This window comes from Aptenodytes patagonicus, chromosome 32, assembly GCF_965638725.1.
Source record: "Aptenodytes patagonicus chromosome 32, bAptPat1.pri.cur, whole genome shotgun sequence".
Taxonomy (NCBI): Eukaryota; Metazoa; Chordata; class Aves; order Sphenisciformes; family Spheniscidae; genus Aptenodytes; species Aptenodytes patagonicus.
This window is the reverse complement of record NC_134980.1, coordinates 201,894-220,892: the sequence shown is the minus strand read 5'-3', so window position 1 is coordinate 220,892 and position 18,999 is coordinate 201,894. Positions and strand designations below refer to the sequence as shown.

General features: G+C 53.0%; 1 protein-coding gene across 1 annotated transcript in view; it reads left to right on the top strand.

Annotated features, from left to right (window-relative positions):
* Positions 1-3,949: 3,949 nt before the first annotated feature.
* BICRA (BRD4 interacting chromatin remodeling complex associated protein) overlaps positions 3,950-18,999 on the top strand; it is a 36,674-nt gene continuing 21,624 nt past the window's right edge. The window contains exon 1 of the mRNA XM_076360919.1: positions 3,950-4,003. The gene's annotated coding sequence lies outside the window, so the exon portion shown is untranslated. The remainder of the gene's footprint in view (positions 4,004-18,999) is intronic.

The window sequence follows — 18,999 nt, the reverse complement described above, 5'->3', positions numbered from 1 at the left end:
CGAAGGGATGCGGGGCGTCTGTGAGAGAGGCGGCCCCGGAGGGAGGTGAGCGGAAAGGGTCGTGTGTGAAGTAAAGGCTTAAGGAAACTAGGGGATGGTAAAAGGGGGAGGTTTGGGTAGGAAATAGGGGGGCAGGGTTGCAGTGGGCACGGAGGGAGGTGTGGTAGAGGACATGAGGGAGTTGTGCGGGAGGGCTTGGAGAAGGGGCTGGAAACGTGAGTTGCGGGGCAAAACTCTCAGAAAGGGAACGTGTAGGACAGGACTGGTCTGAGCATATGGTTTTAGCTAAGCTTCAAGCAGAGAACAACCAAATGTGCCTCTTGCCTGGGCATTTTGCAGGCTGGCTTTGGATGAATCATTTATCCAACTTGATTGTTCCCATGTGAAATGGGAATATTGCTTCACGGGATGGCTGTTATCTCTCAATAGCTGGTGGCTGTAAAACACCAAGAAACCCTGTGTTCAAAACGAAAAAAGGTAGGGTGTTGCAGCTCATCAGGACCTCTTTAAGCACCGTCTCCGTGTTATTTTCAGTACCTTTCTGGGGTTTTCCCCACTATTTATTTCCTCTGTCTTACAATTTTAAGGAAATTGCTTAGGTTAATTTTAGCAGAGCGTCTTTCTGTCCCAGGACAAGAGCTAGGCCATTGCTGCATCCTTAATTGTAATAATGCTTTTAACTGGGCCAGTGAAAAAGCTCTTATTAGCGTTAGGGTCTTGGTCCGGCTGATCCAGGAGCCACCTGGATCCTAGCAAAGCAATTTGGGAGAAGTGGGAGGAAAAAAATCACCTGAAAGTAAACAAACTATGTTTTAAGTTGGAAGGGTGTCGCAGCGACTCCTGCTACTGCAATCTAGTGGTTAAAGCAGGAATTGCCTGCGAGGAGGTGAACAAACAAGTTTAAGTATTCAGGTATTATTACATAAAAATGGTATGTAATTCTGTTAGTCATCAGCTGTATATTTTAAGCAAACCTAAAAATAGCTGTGTTCGGGGGTTTCATTTGTTACTACTCTGCCATGCCAAGTTCCTCTCCAGAGTGAATGTTCATGTCCACGTGGGTATAATACTGATTAATTAGCGCGCTGCGTGATATGACTGGCGCTTTATTCCATAAGGAGAGGGGTTTTACCTAACTTTGGCTGGTGCGAGTGCAGTACTGGTGGGCCATTTCGCTCTGCTGAAGGATTTGGCCCCTGTTAGAGCTGGAAGAGGCCGTCCCGGGGAGGTTTTCTGGCCCGGGGGAGCGCTGAGCTGGGACAGAAACGTGTCTTGGGGGGGGGGGGGCGCGACACCCCAGCGTGTGGCTGCAGCAGAATTCCTTGTGGCTTCCCCTTGTCCTTCGTCGTATCAGCCACACTCAAAGGTTTTTTTTTTTGCCGTTTGAGGACCGCTTATTTGACTGATTGTAAAGTTGCCATTGTGAGAGACAAAAAAAAAAAATCTTCCTTACGATGACATCATGAATGCTTCCCACTTGGAAATCAACCCCGTGTTTTGAGGGCGCTGTTGATGGTAACATCCTTCAGGGCAAGAGGCGCGTCTTGTCCCACGGGTTAGTCGAATTATCGCTTGCGGTGGCTTTCTGCCAAGTGGTTTTTTGGGTTTGGGGTTTTTTTTTTAGGTATGGCAGACTCTGCTCGATTTGTTTCGGTGCTGTGGGACAGAAAAAAAAATAAAAAAGGAAATAGTTGAGTGCGAGGGTGCGTTGCGTGGCTTAAATTATTTTTTTTTTGTAAGCGCTACTGACGGTGGGGTTCATCTCCTTTCCCCCCACCCCGATAAAACAGCCCGGAGTCCTGATCCTCTGCCGGCACCGTACCCGGTCGACGGCTCCCGGCGAGGCCCGGCGTTCTGGCAGAGCCACGGCGGAGAAGAGCAGCGTCGGTGGACAACGGCGTTCGGCTGGGCTGGCGCAGCGCTTTTATAGCGTAATGCACCAAAATAAACCCCCGCGAGGTCCCACCCAGGTACAAACAGAATGTATATCCAATTCAAATCCAGCCAATCCAGGGGTATAAACAAAGCCCCAAGCCCGGCCTCTCGCAGATTAATTACTCGCACTGGTCAATCACATTTAACCCGCCTAATCAGGGCGCGGGCAAGGCGCCTGGCCCCGCCAATCGCGAGCGGAGCCTCCTCGCCGGCTCAACCAGTTTGTAACTGGGATGTCGAGGACCCTGGGCTGGGCCGGGCGCTGGGCTGCCCGGGCGTGCCGGCGGGGAGGCCGAGCCGGCGCCGCTCGGGGGCTTTATCCCCGCAAAAATCCAGCCTAAACCTGGCAGATGCGGGGTGGTTTCTGTGGTTTTGTGGTGGTGGTTTGGTGTGGTTTTTTTTTTTCCCCAGCTCGCCCTGAGCGGGAAGCAGTCCTTAAGCATCGCCTTTCAATACTGACGCTTGTTAAATACAGTCTTCTTCGCTGGAAGGGAATACGTGTATAAAAGTGCCCTTTTTTTTTAATAAGTGTTACTTAAGTTTATATTTATAAGTTTAATAAGTGTTAAATTCCTGAAGTGCTGCCTCCAGACGCCCCTCTGCGTGCTTCGCTCTGGACCTGTGGCTTAAAACGCAGGATCGGACCCGAAGCGGGGCAGGCCCTGTGACTGACAAACAAGGAGGAGTAGGTGTGTCACAGGCAAACCCGCCCCTCCCTTTCTGGTTTTATTTTTCATCCAGGAATTAGCTGGAGAACTTCTCATTTTATGAAGGCGTGATTTACGCCGGCAGAATCAAACCGAGAAATTTTATGGGCGAAAGCCGTTATCTGTTTGACGACGTAAATCAGCTCGGTTACAGCCCCTGTCTCTCCTTTTGCTCCCTCGACGCTACTTCTGGTGTCCTACGCAGGTGTTCTTTGTCCGGGTGACACAGTCCTGAGTGTATTAGAAATAATTGAGAGCGTTTTATTGCTTTATTTATCCATAAAATAAACTTGGGCAACCGTAATTAAAGAACTGGGTCCTCAGAGCTGCCCATGAGTCTCTGCTGGCCCGGTTTGGGGGGGGGGGTTGTCTCCCCACCAGCTGTGGCTTTGCCGTATCGATGCCCGTACCGAGCTTTCGGCAGAGCGCACCTCTAAAAACACTCTTTAAAAATAAAATAAAATAACCACGGGGTGCGTGCTGGCCCGGGGATTTCTGGAGCCTCGATCCAATCGTGGGCGCTGCCGGGGGGTCATCTCTGGCTGGACTCGAACGCTAAAATAATTAACCGTCTTTCAACACCTCGTTCTCCCGGCAGGGCCCGATTCTGCCGCTGACGAACCACGGCGGGATGCGAGGGGCCGCTCTGACGAAGGGGTGAGTTCCTCCCCCCCCCCCCCCCCAAAAACGACGGGGGGAGACGCCCCCGGACGCGAGGCCGCTTTGCCCGGCAGGTACCCCCCCCCCCCCCCCCGTTGGGGGGGTTCAAACGCAGCCCGGGAGACACCCCCCACCCCCCGCCTTAACCCTCAGGTTTTTCTCCGTTCGATACAGGAGCGGCCGCCCGAGCGGGCCGGGCTTGGAGAGGATCCCGGCGACGGACGCCGGGGCGCTCTCCCCTCCGCGGACCCCGGCCGCTGGCGTGACTCGGCAGGTGCGTCTCCCCCAAACCCCGAGCGTTCCCGGGTCCCCGAGCGCGCCCCGGCCGGCAGGAACCGGCGGCCCGGCCTTCCCCGGGCTCGGCCGGGCCGAGCAGGGCCGGGCCCGGGGCGAAGCTCGGCTCTCCTCGGCGGGGGGCGTGGCGTATGCAAATGCCGGGGACGGCGCGGGGGGGCGGTGAGGGCCGGCGGGGGGGGGTTGGGGGGAGGGGGAGCGGTGTGCGTTTATTTTCGCCCGCACCGCCCGGGGTGTCCCCGCCGCTGCCGCCCCCCGCGCTGCCCGCCGGCGGGTCGGTCGGGGCGCGGGCGGCGATCAGGCAGCGCGCTGAACCCCTATGTGTCGGTGCCTGGCGGGGTCCTGCCTCCGGAGCCCGTGCGGGGATGTCTGGGAGACCCCGCGCCGACTGCTGCTCAAACATCACGGTGAGTTTCTTACAATGCAGCAATTTCGCTTTAAATCGCTTAACTCCGCTACCTGCGGCGGCGGGCGGGGGGGGCTGCCCCCTCCCCGGGCACCGGCCCGGCCGCCTCTTCCCCCCCCTCCCCGCGCCCCGGCCCCGCCGCCCCCGGACAGCCTCCCGGTGCGGCGGCTGCGGGTCACGTCTCCGGAATACAATGTACCTCCCCAAAAGGAGACGTCGCCCTCCGCCCCCCCACGCCCCCCTACACCTCCACACGCACACCCCCGGGCGAAAAGAGGGGGCGCCGGCAGGCCCCCCCGCCCTCCGCCGGTCCCCGCCGCCTCCGGGAAGCGCCCTGCTCGTCCCCACCTCCTCCCGGGCGAGGAGAGGGGGGGGCGCTCGGGGAGAGGCCGCCGGTTCGCGCTGCCGTGACTCGGTGTTGCTGTCTCGGTTGCGGAGCCGCCGCCGGCCTGGGTGTCCGTCCGTCCGCCCCCCCCCCACCCCCCGCCGCCCCGGTCCACTCCTCCTCCTCCTCTTCCTCCTCCTCCCGGGAAAGAGGCAGGGATGCCCACGGGTGGGTCTGGAAGCGCAGGCACGGAGGGGAAGCGGAGGGTTTGCGATGTCAGGATTAAAAACCTCCATCGCCGGCGTCGCGAACGGTGCGAGAGCAAGCCCGCAGCTCCCCGAGCCCGGAGCTGCCGCCACCGCCGGCGGCGCGTCCTCCCCGGCTCCCCTCCCGGGAAACGGCGAACCTGTGCCCCGGCCTGCCGCTGCTGCGAACCAGAGTGCGTCCCCCCTGGCACCGGTTCGTTGAGGGGAAACCACCCTGCGGGGGGATGTTCTGCCAGTAAAAGTAACGACCTGGCTTTTGGTATCGAAGGGGTGACTTACGCCGCGGTACAGCTCCCGAGTTTTTCCTCAGTGCATTAAAAATACATTAGCTGAATAAACTACAGTTCGTTCCTCTGCAAATTCTCTTCTAGTTTTCATTTGTCTGCCGCTCACAGCTCAATTTTGAAATGTATTTACCGTTTGTATAGGGTTTTGGCTTTGCCTTTTTGCGTGAAAGGTGCCGGGCGTGTGGTCATGGTTTTGGTTTCTGTGGGCTCTGTAGTTTTCGTGATATTCAAACACAGCACACCGGCTCTCCTTGTCGGGGGGGGGGGGGGTTCCCTCCGTTTGTTTTCGGTAATTCCATGTATCCCGCCTGCCCTCATTTCTGGTGGATTTCTGGTGCCGTTTCAGTATCTGGATACCTGCCGTAACTTTTTTGTTTCGCTGGAGAGCAGCAGTTGAACTGGTGGAAGGTGGATTGGACTCAAAGGGAAACTGAGGCGGGGCGGGGGGGAGCTTCTGGGTTTGTCTTTGCCCCAAGTTCAGGTGCGGCAGGACTCGATACCTGAGCGTGGGCTCGTCCGGTGTGACGGACTCAAATGGCCGCGGCCAAAGTCGTGCTCTCAAGCAGTATTGCTGTGGTACCCGTCGGAGCTGCCTGCGCCGTGCCGGGGGCGCGAGGAGGGTGTTGGGGTGCCGTGCCGAGGGGCACCCCTTCGGCTGTGCTGGGCTCGGGATGAGTAGTTGACACAACGATGTCACTTCTGTGCCGTTTCCTCCTCCGCTGATGTCTGTGTTGATGCTTTCCATTGACATTTGAACACTAAAATATTTAACTTTTTTGCTGTCAGTTCTTTGAGATGTAAACTAATTGTGCTGATCGTTGGTGCTTTAGCATTATTATTATTATTACTATTTCTAGAGTGAGAGGACAAGGTAATAGGGGCACCTTTACCCTGATTGTTACCCAACACTGTTTGTTGTTTCACTTGGGAACAGCAGACAGGTGAAGGATCCCTCTCACCGCGTGCGGGCAGCCGGTGTTTCGCAGTAAGGAATCTGTTCATCTTCACAAATCGCCTCCGTTACCACCAACCCCCCCCCCCACCCAGCACCCGCTGCGCTCTGGCTCTGAGCTCCCGCTGCCGCAGGTCGTCCAGTTATAACCCAGACCGATGCGACTTCTGGAACTGGTCAGCGTTGAGTTGCTGTTTCTCAATCCTCCGTTTCTTCCCTCCTTTTTTTAGAGCGGGGAGCGGGGGGCGAGGAGGGAAGGCAGCATTCTGGTTCCAGAAAGAGGACGGGACTTGTCCTGTCTTGGCTGTGCCTTCGGGGCTGCGGCTCAGGCCCATGTGGCACTGCCGTGAACGCTCCTCGGCGGCAACCGAGCTCCCGCCTTTTGCCAAATACCATTTTGCCGCTTTGGTGCCGATCCACTGCCTCGCGCCAGCTGGGAGCTGGAAGTTCACCGCTTGGTTGGGTTTTTTCTTTTTTTTTTTTTTTTTTTTTGTTGTGGACGGATTTCTCGTAGCGGGCAGCTTGGACAAACCGAGACTAAAACATGGTAGCCTCGTTATTTTATTTGGATCGGAATTATGGTCGCATCCCCTCTCTTAAAGTCTTTATTTCAGAGCGTTAATATGTGAAATTTTAAGCGATGCGCCTGTCTGAGCTCTCCCCGTCCCCTGCACGCACGTATGCAGCTTGGCTGGGATCCCCTGGGTCAGAGTGTGGAGGCCAGAAGTCAAGTCTGCTCTAGGTGTATACGTTTTCTTACAGAGCTGGAGCTTTTCCCTAGAAAACACTGTTTGTACAGATTCACGCTTCCCTCTCCCAAAATATTCAGCGATTTAGATATTGGGGGAGAAATCCAGTGACCTGGAAGCACACGATAACCCCTCTCCTCTTTCTCCCCAGTGATGTATTTGACCAAGTCCTTTCTTCCCGTCACTAATAAAAACCAGAGGGGCAGTCATCTCCAGGGTCTGTCATGTGCGAAAGAAATACTTTGCACCAGAAAACGTTTTGGCGACAAATAAAGTAAACATCCTCTGTGCCTGCGAGCTGCCGCCTCGCTCCTGCGATGTCACGCTCTCCCCGAGACTCCCCGGCTTTACGGGGAATCTCTGCGGATGAAAAGGATTCGCTTCTGCATCCCGCCTTGCGGGGAAACCCTCAGTAAGACCGCATCCTGCAGGGATTTGGTCCTTAAATAGCTCATGAAGCCTTTTTTGAGTAGAAAGGGACTGTTTCTGTAAGTCTGGGGGCGCAGCTAGAGGGTGGCCATGTTTTACACGGAGCTTTTATGGGGGCTCTGTGCCGGTTATCTTGTGTAACGTGTTTCCCGTTGCGTGGATGAGGCTGGACGTCCAGAGCACTTTCCTCTTTTTTTTCCCAAGGAAAAAAAAAAAACCAACAACTTGAGGGGAACGGTTTGTGACTCGGCGTTTCTTGCCACTTGCTTTTTCATGACGCGAGAGACTTAACGCTAAGTTTAAGTCTCTATAGGAAAGAGAAACATTCAAAATACAGCCTCAAAATCGTCACGTTAGCAGAGTAGGGTTTGTCTCGGCAGCGGCTAAATTTCATCCTGTAGTAGAGTGGAGTTTTTGATTTAAGAAATGGGCAGATTGCCATCGCAGGCGTGAGCCGCTCTCTTACCGCACTCTGACTTTTTACAGGTATTTTGGTGCGGAGCTTGATATTTCCGTATGAACCGGTAAGCTTTGAGCGCGTGCTCTTCCACCGTCTTCTTATTTTTATGTTTTTCACAACCTTTTCCTGCTGTCTCTTCAGGATTGATATATTAATGTCAAAACACGCGGCTTTAAAGTACAGCTGTTAGCCTGTGAGCAGCTTTGTATTCGGTCTCGGTCCTGTTTCGCTTGCCTCTTCCCTCTGACCATAATTTGGGTACTAATTCCAGCAGCTGGAAGCCTGTCCCTTAGTTCCGGGGGGGCTTGCAGAGGGCGGCCCAGGGGCTTCAGGGAGACCGCGGCCAGCTAATTGCGTTGCCTTCGTTGAGTTTACCAGGACTTCTTGCTTAACAGCCCCGTAATGCTAAAAGTTAACGTAGGCTGAGAATAAATGCCCCGCCGATCCTCAGCAGGGTTAGAAATGGTTTCAAGCCTGCTAACGGAGTTTGAGGCGTGGGGGAGAAGGGGAGGTTTCTGACGTTTTCTGCCAGAATTCACCGGCAAAATAGCGACACGTGCCAAAAACCTCTGGTGCGAGCAGGGCTTGAGCTGTCCCCGTCGCGAGGACGGTGGCCGTGCGTCGGTAATCTTATTGGTGGTATCGGCAGAGCAAGTGATTGCTATGGAGACTGAGCTATCGTTTCATCTCTTGAGGTGGTCCTTCCAGCCCAGGCCTGTTGGCGAAGCCGAGCGGGGAAAGCTTTTGTTCTTCTTGCCCATTTCGTACCTGCTCTGTAAATAAACGGAGGGCTGTGGCATCCAGAGCTGTCAAACGAGCGCCTCTCGCCCATCCCGGCGTAAGCAGACTCCAAACATGACCTCTCCGTGTCTCCCCCTTCCCCCCAACGTCGTCTTCCTTTCACAGGGAGTTCGTTTCTTCGAGTAATCGGGGAATTACGTTTCTGTTCTGATACAGAGCCTGAGGAGCGTTTTCATAAATCAGCTGCGGGTGAGACTGCCTCTTTCCCTATTCGATAATAAAAGCAGCGACTCCAGGAGCAGATCTTCCCTTCGCCTGTTCGTGTGTGACTCGCCCTGCCCGCGTTCATCTGAAGTTAGTTTGGGCCACAAAACGTCCCTCTTTGGAGGCGCTGCCCTGGTAGCCAGGCAAACGTGTCGGCCCTTGCTTGGCTCTGTTAGCGGCCGCAGGCCGTCTGTGCAGAAGTGTTCTTTCTTTGCCTTCTCTCGAGTAATACTCGACGTCGTCTGTCAGCCGCGGGTTCTCTGCGATGCCTGTTCAGCCTCCGAACCGTGTTGTCTCTAACTCATGGCTGTGGAGCTCGTTCGGTGTTCCCTGTCGGAGCTTTTTATGGGGAGACGGAACCGTGGAGCAGGCGAGGCCTGTCTCGGCAAGGTAGTAACGAACTAGGCGGAGGTACGGGTAGCTCTGCTCCTGACGCCAAGCCAGGCTCACGTGTCCTTTAAGTACCGCTGGCCGTCCCCGTAACCTCGGTCAGGAGCGCGCGGAGGGGCAGTACCTGCACTTCGGAGATCCCTCTGGGCTCTGCACCGAGTTACGTCCCGTCTCCGCAGCCTCTCACAGGCGGAGAGGAGGGTCTGGCACAGCCCCTGCGGCGGAGGCAGAGCTCTCGCCTGGGCAGCCTTTCTCCGGAGCTGCTGCTTTCTGTTTGATAGAAGAAAAGGTTGTGTCAGACGGTGCGTGTAGCATCCTGCGCTGCAGCGTACGCTCCTGCTCTCGCCGTTCACCCAGGCGAGAGCTTCGGTTCCCACCTATGGGGACTTTCGGCCGTCTGCCTTGCCTTCGGGCCCAGGCGCCTGGCCGGCATACAGAAACTGTTGCTGTCTAGATCGTACCGGCACCCCAGCGAACCCCAAAATATCCCTCCAGTTTTATCCCGTTAGCGAAGAAGCGGAAACTGTGACCCGAAATTTCTTAATCGTGCTTGGGTTTTATATGTAGCGTGGGGTTGTTGGGATGCAGTTTGGGTCTCTGTTACCGTATGGATTTGTCTTGGATATTGCTTATTTGATAGCCGAAATATTTCAAAATCCTCCAACAGGGAGCTAAAGCTGTGGTTGTGCCGGAGCAGTCACGCGCTCCTGGAGCGGGTGGTGGTGCCTTCGTGCCAGCAGGAGCCTCGTCTTCCTCCGTCAGGGCCCTCTTACCCTCCTGACCGGCGGCGGCTGGGCAAGGACTTGACAAAGCTCGAAAAATTCGGTTACCTGTTTCCCGTAGGCCCGAGCTTATTAGGGTGAAAGATACCTTTGCCGTTCCTCGTGCTCCCCACAGCCGCGTTCCCCGTGCGGTATAAAAACCGAGCTTAATTACAGCGCGGTTACCGGCTCCAGCTGAAGGCGTAATGGCAAGGGCTGCCCCTGTTCAGGGCAGCTTTGTCCCCCTCTGAGCTTCCTAACGTTTTTCCTTTGAGCCCCGGTTCCTGGGGCTCCCCCCCCCCCACCCCCGGCCTCGGCCCTTGCTCCTTGCCTTCTCCGGCAGCAAATAGGCCTGATTTTTTTGTCGTTTTCATTGCCGTCCGGAGAGAACCGAAAATCAGCCACGAAAACAAGACTTTCCTGTGGCTAATGGGAGCAGCCGTGGAGGCCGTAGGACGGGCTGGCTGCAGGCGGAGGGCAAAAATACTTTAGTTTACATTCAGTGCATGTTTGCAAGTTGTTTCTGCTCCCATAAGTAGTTGAAACATTCACTGTGGTTTTGACAAAAAGGTCAGAGATCTGCGCATGGTGATGCATTCACCTGCAAAAGGCTCTTTTTTGTGTTAGTTTCGGACGACGATTTCTCGGGCGTTTTCTGAAGGGGATGCTTTGAAATTGTTGGAGAGCTTAAGAAACCTGTCAACGTTTGTTTGGGTTTTTTTTTTTTTTTCTCCTTACCAGTTGTCATTAAAAGTGGTTGCACCGAAGGCTTTTCAGCCAGCCTCTGGGGAGATACTACGGGTTCAGACCTGCCTCCTGATAGGGCTGCGTGTAGCTGAGTGTATTTCTCCTTTTTCTCTCGTTTCTTTCTGAAATTTGCTCCCCATAAAAACCAACCAAACAAACAAAACCCACAGATCCCCAGCACCCTGCTATCGTATTAATTGGCCTGGTTTTGTGCATCTGCTGTCGGAGGCGTGGGACTCGTAAATCTGTGTTGTGGAAGAGGCCTTCCCTCCAGGTCGGAGGCGCGTGCGGCCGTGGGGAGGACCTGCCTTCGTGTCTGATTTACCTCTTCTGTGCACCGAGGCCATGTGTCCGCAAGGGCCGTCACGCCTTTTCCCCAGCAGAAAAATACCTTTACGATACGCCGGACAACAAAACGATGAGCGATATCTGTAAGTTTGAACCAAAAGGCAGGCCAAAACAACCCGTGACGGCTGCTCCTTGTCTAGGTAAACCGGGAGCGGTGTTTCCAGACCGGGAACAGCATTTCTCCTCCCCATGGCAAGTGTTTGCTGAGCTCCTTCCCCGCATCCTCTTCTTCCCCCTCCAGCCCCGGAAAGTTTCCCCCTCCTTCCCCGAAAAGCGAGCACTTTGCCTCCCATTGTATTCCTCCTCCCGCTGCGGTCGAGGGAATGTGAGTCTGGAAATGATTTCAAGCAAAAAGCTCCAAGTAAATCCTGCGCCGCGCAGGGGGAGGGGAGGGGAGGGCAGGCGGCCCGGGACGGTGCGAGTCCCCGCCGCCGCCGCGAGGAAAACGGTTCCCTGACCCCGAAGTGGGACGTTTCCCGTCGCCACCTCGGGACAGGGCAGCACGGGGAGCGTCCTCGGCGCGGCGTTGCCTCGTCCCTCCTGCCCGTGCGAAGGGGAGAGCTGTCCCGTGCGTGAAAACAGATCGATGCTGCATGAGTTACGGTGACGCGAGATAGGAGGAGAACTTACTTGGGTGGATTTAATAATTTTTTAAGTAATAGTTAACCTAGAAGCCGTACGCAAATATTTTTACTTTGTTTTTAACGGTGCTCCCATAGGAAGAAATGTCCAACGCTGTTCTCGAGCCGCCCTCACCTGCAGCTGCTGTCTGTTTGGGACTCGAGGGAGGCCGACAGCCAAAATCGGGGGTTTCCTCCTCTTCTGCTGCTCCCCGGGCAGGCTCGGTGGGGAAGGGGGGAGTCTCGCGCTCTCAGATTCCCCACCCGTAAAAATGGAAACAGAGATAAAACGCTTTAAGCTTCGGGCGTGCAATTAGGAATCGGCTTTCTGTTGTTGAAAACGAGTTCCCAGGGAAGGAGGATGTAAGTGCAAAATCGCTCGTTTACGAGTCTCTTGCTTTCGCCGCTCGAGAGCATCTACTAAAAGAGTTAGAGACTCGTTTTCCTCCCACACGTAATCTTTGTAGCCTTAAAAAAAAGAAGAAAACCCTGAAGGAAGGTGCGTGGACTTTGGTTCCTCTGGGAGTCGGGGCAGGGGCCGTCCGGCTGCTCCTGTCTCGTCCCCGCGGGATGGAGAAGCAGGCACGGCGCTCCTGCCATACCCACCCCGAAGGGCTGGAAACGAAGCGGAAGCCTCTTGAACCCTGGCAGCTTGCTGCTGTGATCTGTTTGTCTTACCCGTGAGAAATAAGAATAAGGAAAGCGCCCCGAAACCGCTTGGAGCGCTTAAAGGTCGGGCTGATGCGCGTTTCCGAACGCGTGCGTCGGTATGGCACCAAACGCTGAAATAAAGACGGAGCGTGGTATTTATCTGGATGCTTGGAAGCTAATCGCAATGGAGACATCCTGAGCAGCGTACAAGAAGGAATTCTGCGGTGCAGTGAGAGACAAGCGTCTCCGGAGTGTCTTACAAGAATATTCAATGTGAAAAATGTAACCTTAGTCACCTCAGATTTGACTTGTTTACTCGAGATTCGTGGGATTGGAACTCCTGGAGTCCGTTCAAAAATGTGATAGTCGCCCCTTATGTAATAAAAGACGGGGGGTTTTCCTGTCGATTTTCAGTGAAGCCTCGGGAAATTGGGCACTCCAGTTTCAGGGGAAGCTGGAAACCTAAATTCCTTGTGGCTGGAATTTTAAAAGTGCTGCAGTCTCTAAAATGGGTATAATATTACCGCTGTGCTTCACGGCACGGGGGGGATTTGAGTTTAATTCACTGCGAAACGCCGCAGGCTCTTTAATGCTTTATATTTCCGTGGTATTTGTCACCGAGAGCAATCACTTTTTAAACTTTCTGCTAACTTCTAGATGATAGGAAAATGATGACGGGCAAAGACAATTATAACTTGTTTATTATACTCCTGGGTTTGTATTTCTAGATCCTCAGCTGGAATGTAATGTTTATAAATCGGTGCATCAGAAAACCTACACTTTAACTATCAGCTGCCGCAGCTGATAGGAGAACTGCTAAAATCATCAGCCCAATTACTCTTATTCAGAGTAAGCACCGATTTTCTGGACTATGCGGGCTGGGGGGGGGGGGTGGTTGTAGGAACAGCAGAAAATGTTACCGGGACCTACGGCCAGAGCGCGTGTGTGGATGAAGCTATACGGGGAGCTAAGTCACGCACCCCTCTTTTGAGAACTGCTCGTTCATATTGAGGGCAGCCCACGTTACCGAGGAGAGATTAGGCCAATTAATTTTAGAAGATACACGCGGACTCGGGCCGTTTCTGGGAAATCCTAAATATCCTTCTCTGTCCTCTAGGTCTCGTACAATTAGATGCTCGGCGTGTTTAAACTCTCCCGCCGCGCTGCAAGAGCCGCTGCTTTTCCTTACGTGTAGCGAGTTTTATTGCCGGGAATTCCTGTCTTAACCCTTTAATTGAAAATGAGCGTATTTCCAATCCTCGTATTTCCGATTTTCCCTGACAAGGGAAAATTCAAGTTCTCCTCGAAAGAGGCAGGCCTGCAAACGTGTCAAAGCAGCGCAGGTTGCTTTTGATGTCATCCGAAACAGCGACGCGTACAAGGGAGGGTGTCAGGCGGGATTTGAAAAGAAAGGTTGCGGTAGGAAATCGGCAAGGACGGCAATCTGGTAACTGATTCGAAAACGTAAGCTCCCTCGGCTTTGAGCTGCGAGGGCTGCTTTCCCATATGCAAACGGTGATGGGTCGCTAATGCGACATGTATTAAGAACGCTGATAGACGGGGAGGAGGGATTGCTTTCGCTCACCGGTTCTTTTCTCGTTTACGAACGTGTCATTGCAAAGGTGCATCCCGTAACCTTTCAGAAAGCGGTCGGCGATGTTCATATTCGGGTACGCGCAAAGCTCATTTATTGCCTTAAACTTCCAGTAAACCCAGTTGGCGGCGGGTGCCTGGCGTGGGATCCCTTTTGGTGCTGAAGAACGGCAACCGATCTATTCCTGGCCTCCTCTTGCTGCGTGTTTCGACACTTCAGAGCGAGACGAGGCTCACGCTGCTCCGCTCTTACCTGCTTATTTCCCGTTATTAACTGCAGGAAAATGTTGAAACGCGTCTTGCCTGGTTTGGTGGCGTGGCGGTGCTGCGGAGAGCTGCAGCGTGGGTGTTCGGAGGGGGGAGATTTGGCTCCTTTAAGGGGGTCAGCTCTGCATCCCACCAGCCTTGTATCCATGACAGCATTGCCGCATCCTCGGCATCGGCACTCGCAGCCTAAATAATTTATTCGCGCCTCTTACGAACAGAGATTAACATCAAGGGGGAATAACGTCCTATCGCTCAGTCTCTGCTTTGAGGGTTTTAAGGAATTCCAGAGTCCGGGAACGCTCGATTTCGGGTGTTGCTTTTGAGCACGGCTGATCGACGGTGGCACTGGAGTGCCTGGATTTCTGGTTCCTGGTCGAATTCCTGTCTTGGCTTTTCGAACTTGCTCCTTAACACTTAAAATTGACCCGTTGCTGTTAAAAGCCCCACACTCAGGCTTTTCGGGGGGGGGCTTTTAGGGTATTGGGGCAGTTGGTGTAACAGTCCTTCTCTATTTTTTCCTTCACGGTATGACTGCGTAAAGCAAATATGTTCTGTGTCTCATCTCCCATCCGTAATTGGCAGCGAGTTGCTAAAAACAAGAGGTCAGTCAAACACAAGCGCTCTGCTCCCGTCCCCTGTCGTAGCGGGGTCCCTACGAGGTCGCAGCCACGCGGTGGTGAGGCGAACGAGGGTTTATCCGCGAGAGTGGTGGTGGGATGGGATGGAAGAATGGAGGGAAGACCGGGGCTGCTCCCCGGCTAGGTCTGAAGCCTTTTAATATTTTCGCTAAGGAATAGCGGTAATAAAAATCTCGACCTGGAGAGACGTGCTCCAAGCGGCGGATTTTGTTTATGTTGTGGGTCCAAATGGTGTTTTAATTACATCTTGAGTGGCTGTGGACACTGTACGGAGCCCTAATTACGATGACTGTGCTGGGGTGTAAATTGGACCTCGTTCGCTGTTTCCCTTCCTACTTCAAGCTGCCCCTTAGGCATCGTCTCCAAAACTATTCCAAACAGAGTTTTCACTACTTGAGGGGACTTCTGCGTATAACCTTATCCTCCAGTACGGCAACAGTTGCCTTACGGTTACGGTCGGAGAAGGATTTATGGAATTGACTGGATCGAGTCAGCGGAAGACGTGTACCAAATGGTGGAAATAAAACGCGCAGGGTTGAGAAATCGCTGGGAGAGTGGCAAAGTGTGGGAACGCTCATTCGAAGTTTATCTGTTAAAAATAGACGTTTGTCATCGGTATGTTCAGAATCCGGGCTGTTTCCTTTTTTAAGTTTCTGCTGGGGGAAGGAAAAAAAAAAAAATACACGTAACTGTTTATATTTCAAATATTTATTAGTACCGCGAAAATAAAACATACGTGGCTTAGTTTCTGTTTTGGGGGTTTGTTTGCTTAGAAACATGAGCACCGGATGGATTTCTGGAGGAATCCTTTCCTTAAATCCTTCCGCCGCAGAAAGTGTGGTGAAGGCAGCTGGGAGAGGACACGGCATTCCTGCAGGTCCTCTGGCAGAGCCTGCATTGAAATGGAGATTTCCTCGATTCCCGGCAGGATTCTTGCAGACTCTGCAAATCCCTCAATGCAGGCCCTACGGGGAAATGATGATTTCCAGCTTTCTGCCCCAGAAGATGCTTTTGTTGTTGCGAGGTTTGCCCTTCTCTCCCGCCCAGCGCACCTTCTTTTTTGCATCATAGAGAAATCTGCCAGGATGCTGGAAAAAGAGGATGATACCAGAGAAATAGGGGCTGCTTCCTTTTTCATCCCCGCGCTTGTGATTCCTGTTGTTGCTAATACGATTTATGAATGTGCCTTGAGCTGTCCAAAACATGGGTATTTTAGGGTTGGTTCCCCCCCCCCCCCCCCCCCCCTTCCTTCTGGAGTATAAGCTGCACGTCCTCAAGCCTGGAAAAAGTCCAAAAGTTCAATTAACGGTGATGTCAAGATAAATTGGGGTTTCCATCAGGAGAGGCCCCGACGGCAGTAACCGAGCCCGTCTTAGAACTTCTTACGGTGTCTGAAAGTGCAGCAGCTGTGTGTTACTGATTGAATTTTGGTTTCATGGTTTACCTCCGGCTCTGGAGTTTGTCCTGGTCTAAATGAAAATATCTCCGTTTCGGTAAAGCCCTGAGTAGAGCATCCCTCAGCGAGAGGAACTGTGAAAATCTATGGTGATTATTGCAGAGGTTTCCCAAGGGTTGCAGGGATAATTTGGCCGTTGAAGCCGGAGACAAACAAAACCTTACGAAACACCCGATTCTGGGAATGGGAAACTTCAGCGGGCTCTCTTAGTTTTAGCGAGTTATTTTCCCAGTTGCTTTCATTTGCTGTTCTCTGGGGAGGTTGGTGATAAATTAACTATTGATGCCGTGAAAGGGAGCGCTGAGGAAATATTTGGTACTTCCCTCGCCGCCTTTGTTTTATGTAAATTCACTCGCGAGTGGTTTTGGCTATCCTCTGCTCGCTCCTCTCTGATCCTTCTTCAGTTTGGTTTTCCTCACTCAGAAAAATCCTCGTGTTTTAAAGCGTTGCCAATGTTCTTAGCAGACCCTGGTCTTCAGCGGCTTCTCGCGTGTTTTTATCAATGACCTCGGTAAGAGGAAGCCTGAGAAAATTGAAGGAATAAAAGTAAACGTTAATAAAACCTAAAAACCGAAAAGAAAACATATAATTGGTGTTGAGGATATAAACTTTGTGCGCTAGGTGTAATTTGATCTTACTCTGCGGTAAGAGCACAAAACGTGGAGAGAATAAAAGGGATTCTGTCTGGAAGGAAAAAGTGTTTGCTCAATATGAGTAAAACTTTCTGAAGTGACTGTGCGACTTAAGTAGCTTCTGAAAATTGTATTTCTCAGAACAGCCGGATCCCCTTGAAAGTCGTTTTTTCTTGTCCTAAGAGTATGGGTGGGGAAAAACACCCAGCAAGGTGACTACGGACTGTTAATGGACGAGGCTGCGACTGAGTACTGAATAAAAGCTGGGGCGCAGCTTGTTGAAGGGCCGAGAGCCGGTGTCCGGCAGGGAGGGGGTGTTTCTTGTTCGCAGTCAAGGGACATCTGGGGCTGCTTTTTCAGCTGGACTCTCTTTCCGCGGTTGCACAGAGATCCCTTAGCAGAAGCAGTAGAAAATGATGACTTGTAAAGTAGCGCTTTGATGTCTCGCCTCTCTTCGCCGTCAGCAGGCACTCTCTCCAGCACCGCCTTGTCGTGAGCTGCGAGCGCTGGCTGCCCCGGTTAGCCGAGGATGTCCCCGGGTAACGCTACTGAGATGCCTCCCTTTCCCATCATCCTGGGGTGCTTCACCGAGTCGCACTGCAGTTCGTTTGTGAGGTCGTTAGCGGCTGTGTAAACGAGACACAAATACTACCACTTCATATGTTTGGTTTAATAACGTTTACGCCTCCCCACGGCGTAAAAGGCTGCATAGAGTTTGAGAGGACGGAGGATTGGAGCCTATTGTGAGTGTCTGTGTGTGTGATTCCATGCTCGCTTTCTGGTTCCCCATATCCCTCGTGCTCCCTGGCCCTCCTTCCCCGTGAGCCAGGTGACATTGGCCTTGTGGGAAAGGGAAGGAACTTTGCAAGAGAACTTAATCATTGACTTGTTTCAGAAAGCCGGAGGAGAAACGCTCCGGCCTGTTGGATGTGGAGCTTCAGCGAAGCTTGCAGAAACCAAATTTTGCAAAAATGTTTCCGTATCTTACCTCGTCTGTCTTTAAATTGCGACTTATATCTGTTATCATGTGAACATTTCTCAAGACCGTCTTTTTCCAGACCAAAACGGACTACAAAATATGACCAAAAACTTTTGCAGAACAGAGGTTCACGTGTGTGTCCGTACCTCTCGGTGCCTCAGTGTCGCCCTGGGTGCTGGCAGGACGTGAGCAGCATTGCACTTGGCCGGGGAAATCTCCCTTCCCAGCCTCCTCCTCCAACAGCTGGGCTCGTCGTAATAAATATTAATTTAGCCGAGAGTGGCCGGTTTGCTCGGGCATCCTGGCTACGACAAAACTTGATGCGTTCTGCACAGAGACTTGCTATATCTTCGTTAAAACCACAAAAAAATACTTTCATCGATACCACTCGTGTTTCAAACGTCGTAGTTAGTGTCAGAGGGAACCACGGGTAAGTGGCACGGAGCTGCTTTGCGCTCGAGATTTTTCAATATCTCTCGCCGTGATATTGCTGGTGTCGGTAAACGTGGAGCATTTATTGTCTTGAAGCAGAGACGAAAGACGGTGAAGCTAAATTCTCCAGACGTGAAAGCGCTTTTGCTTTCACATCGAGAACGGCGCATCAGGCGCTGTGCCCTTTTAAATACCTGATGTTTTTGAAGCGAAGGGGTGGAACTGTGGATGTGGCTGGACCGGAGAGGCTGGATCCAGCCCCTCCAGAGGCTGTTCTGCCATCTCGGTCAAGCCCACGGGTCAGCCCAGGCCAGCTAGGATTGCTTTCTATCAAGCTTTTTTTGAAGCTTCTTTCAGCTACTGGTGAGACTGTAAAGGAAGAAGCGGGGAAGCGATCTTTCTGCTAGATAGTCTGTTAATTTTTGGCTCGGAAAGCAAGGAGGAAAACGGGTTTCCAATTATTTTCTCAACCGTTTTCAACCACGGCTCTGAAACTGCTTGAGCGAAATGATGCAGGGCTCTGAGTTGAAACGATCTTGTCTGGGTGCCGCTGGAGCGGAGCGGCGGCCGGCCGGTGGGTGTAATTGACGGTCTTTTGTAGGATGGCTTCCTAACGACGCGGCCGAGCTGCGAGTCGAGCACTTGCGTGTCCTCGTTGGTTCTTTCATGGTTTGGAGATCGACAGGGCTAGCTGTTACTTGTGTTTACCTTTGCAGCGCCGTTTATATCTACTTCTAACAACTGCTGCTTGTCGTTAGTAGGATGAGACCTCTTTTCATCCTGATACCATGAACTGGATCGCTCCCGGGCTCGGAAGCCCGTTTTCCCCAAGTCTTGCAAAGGTAGTTGGTGGCTTGAAGCTGACGGCGGCTCCGTTTCGGTGCCAGCCCCGGTGATTTACCCGTGCCGGGGAAAGGCTGAGGCTGGCAGCCGGCAGCCTCGCTCAGCTCCTTGTCTTGGGGCAGTCCGAGGCGTCCTCAGCTTTCCAGAGAGCTATCTCAAATGTTCCT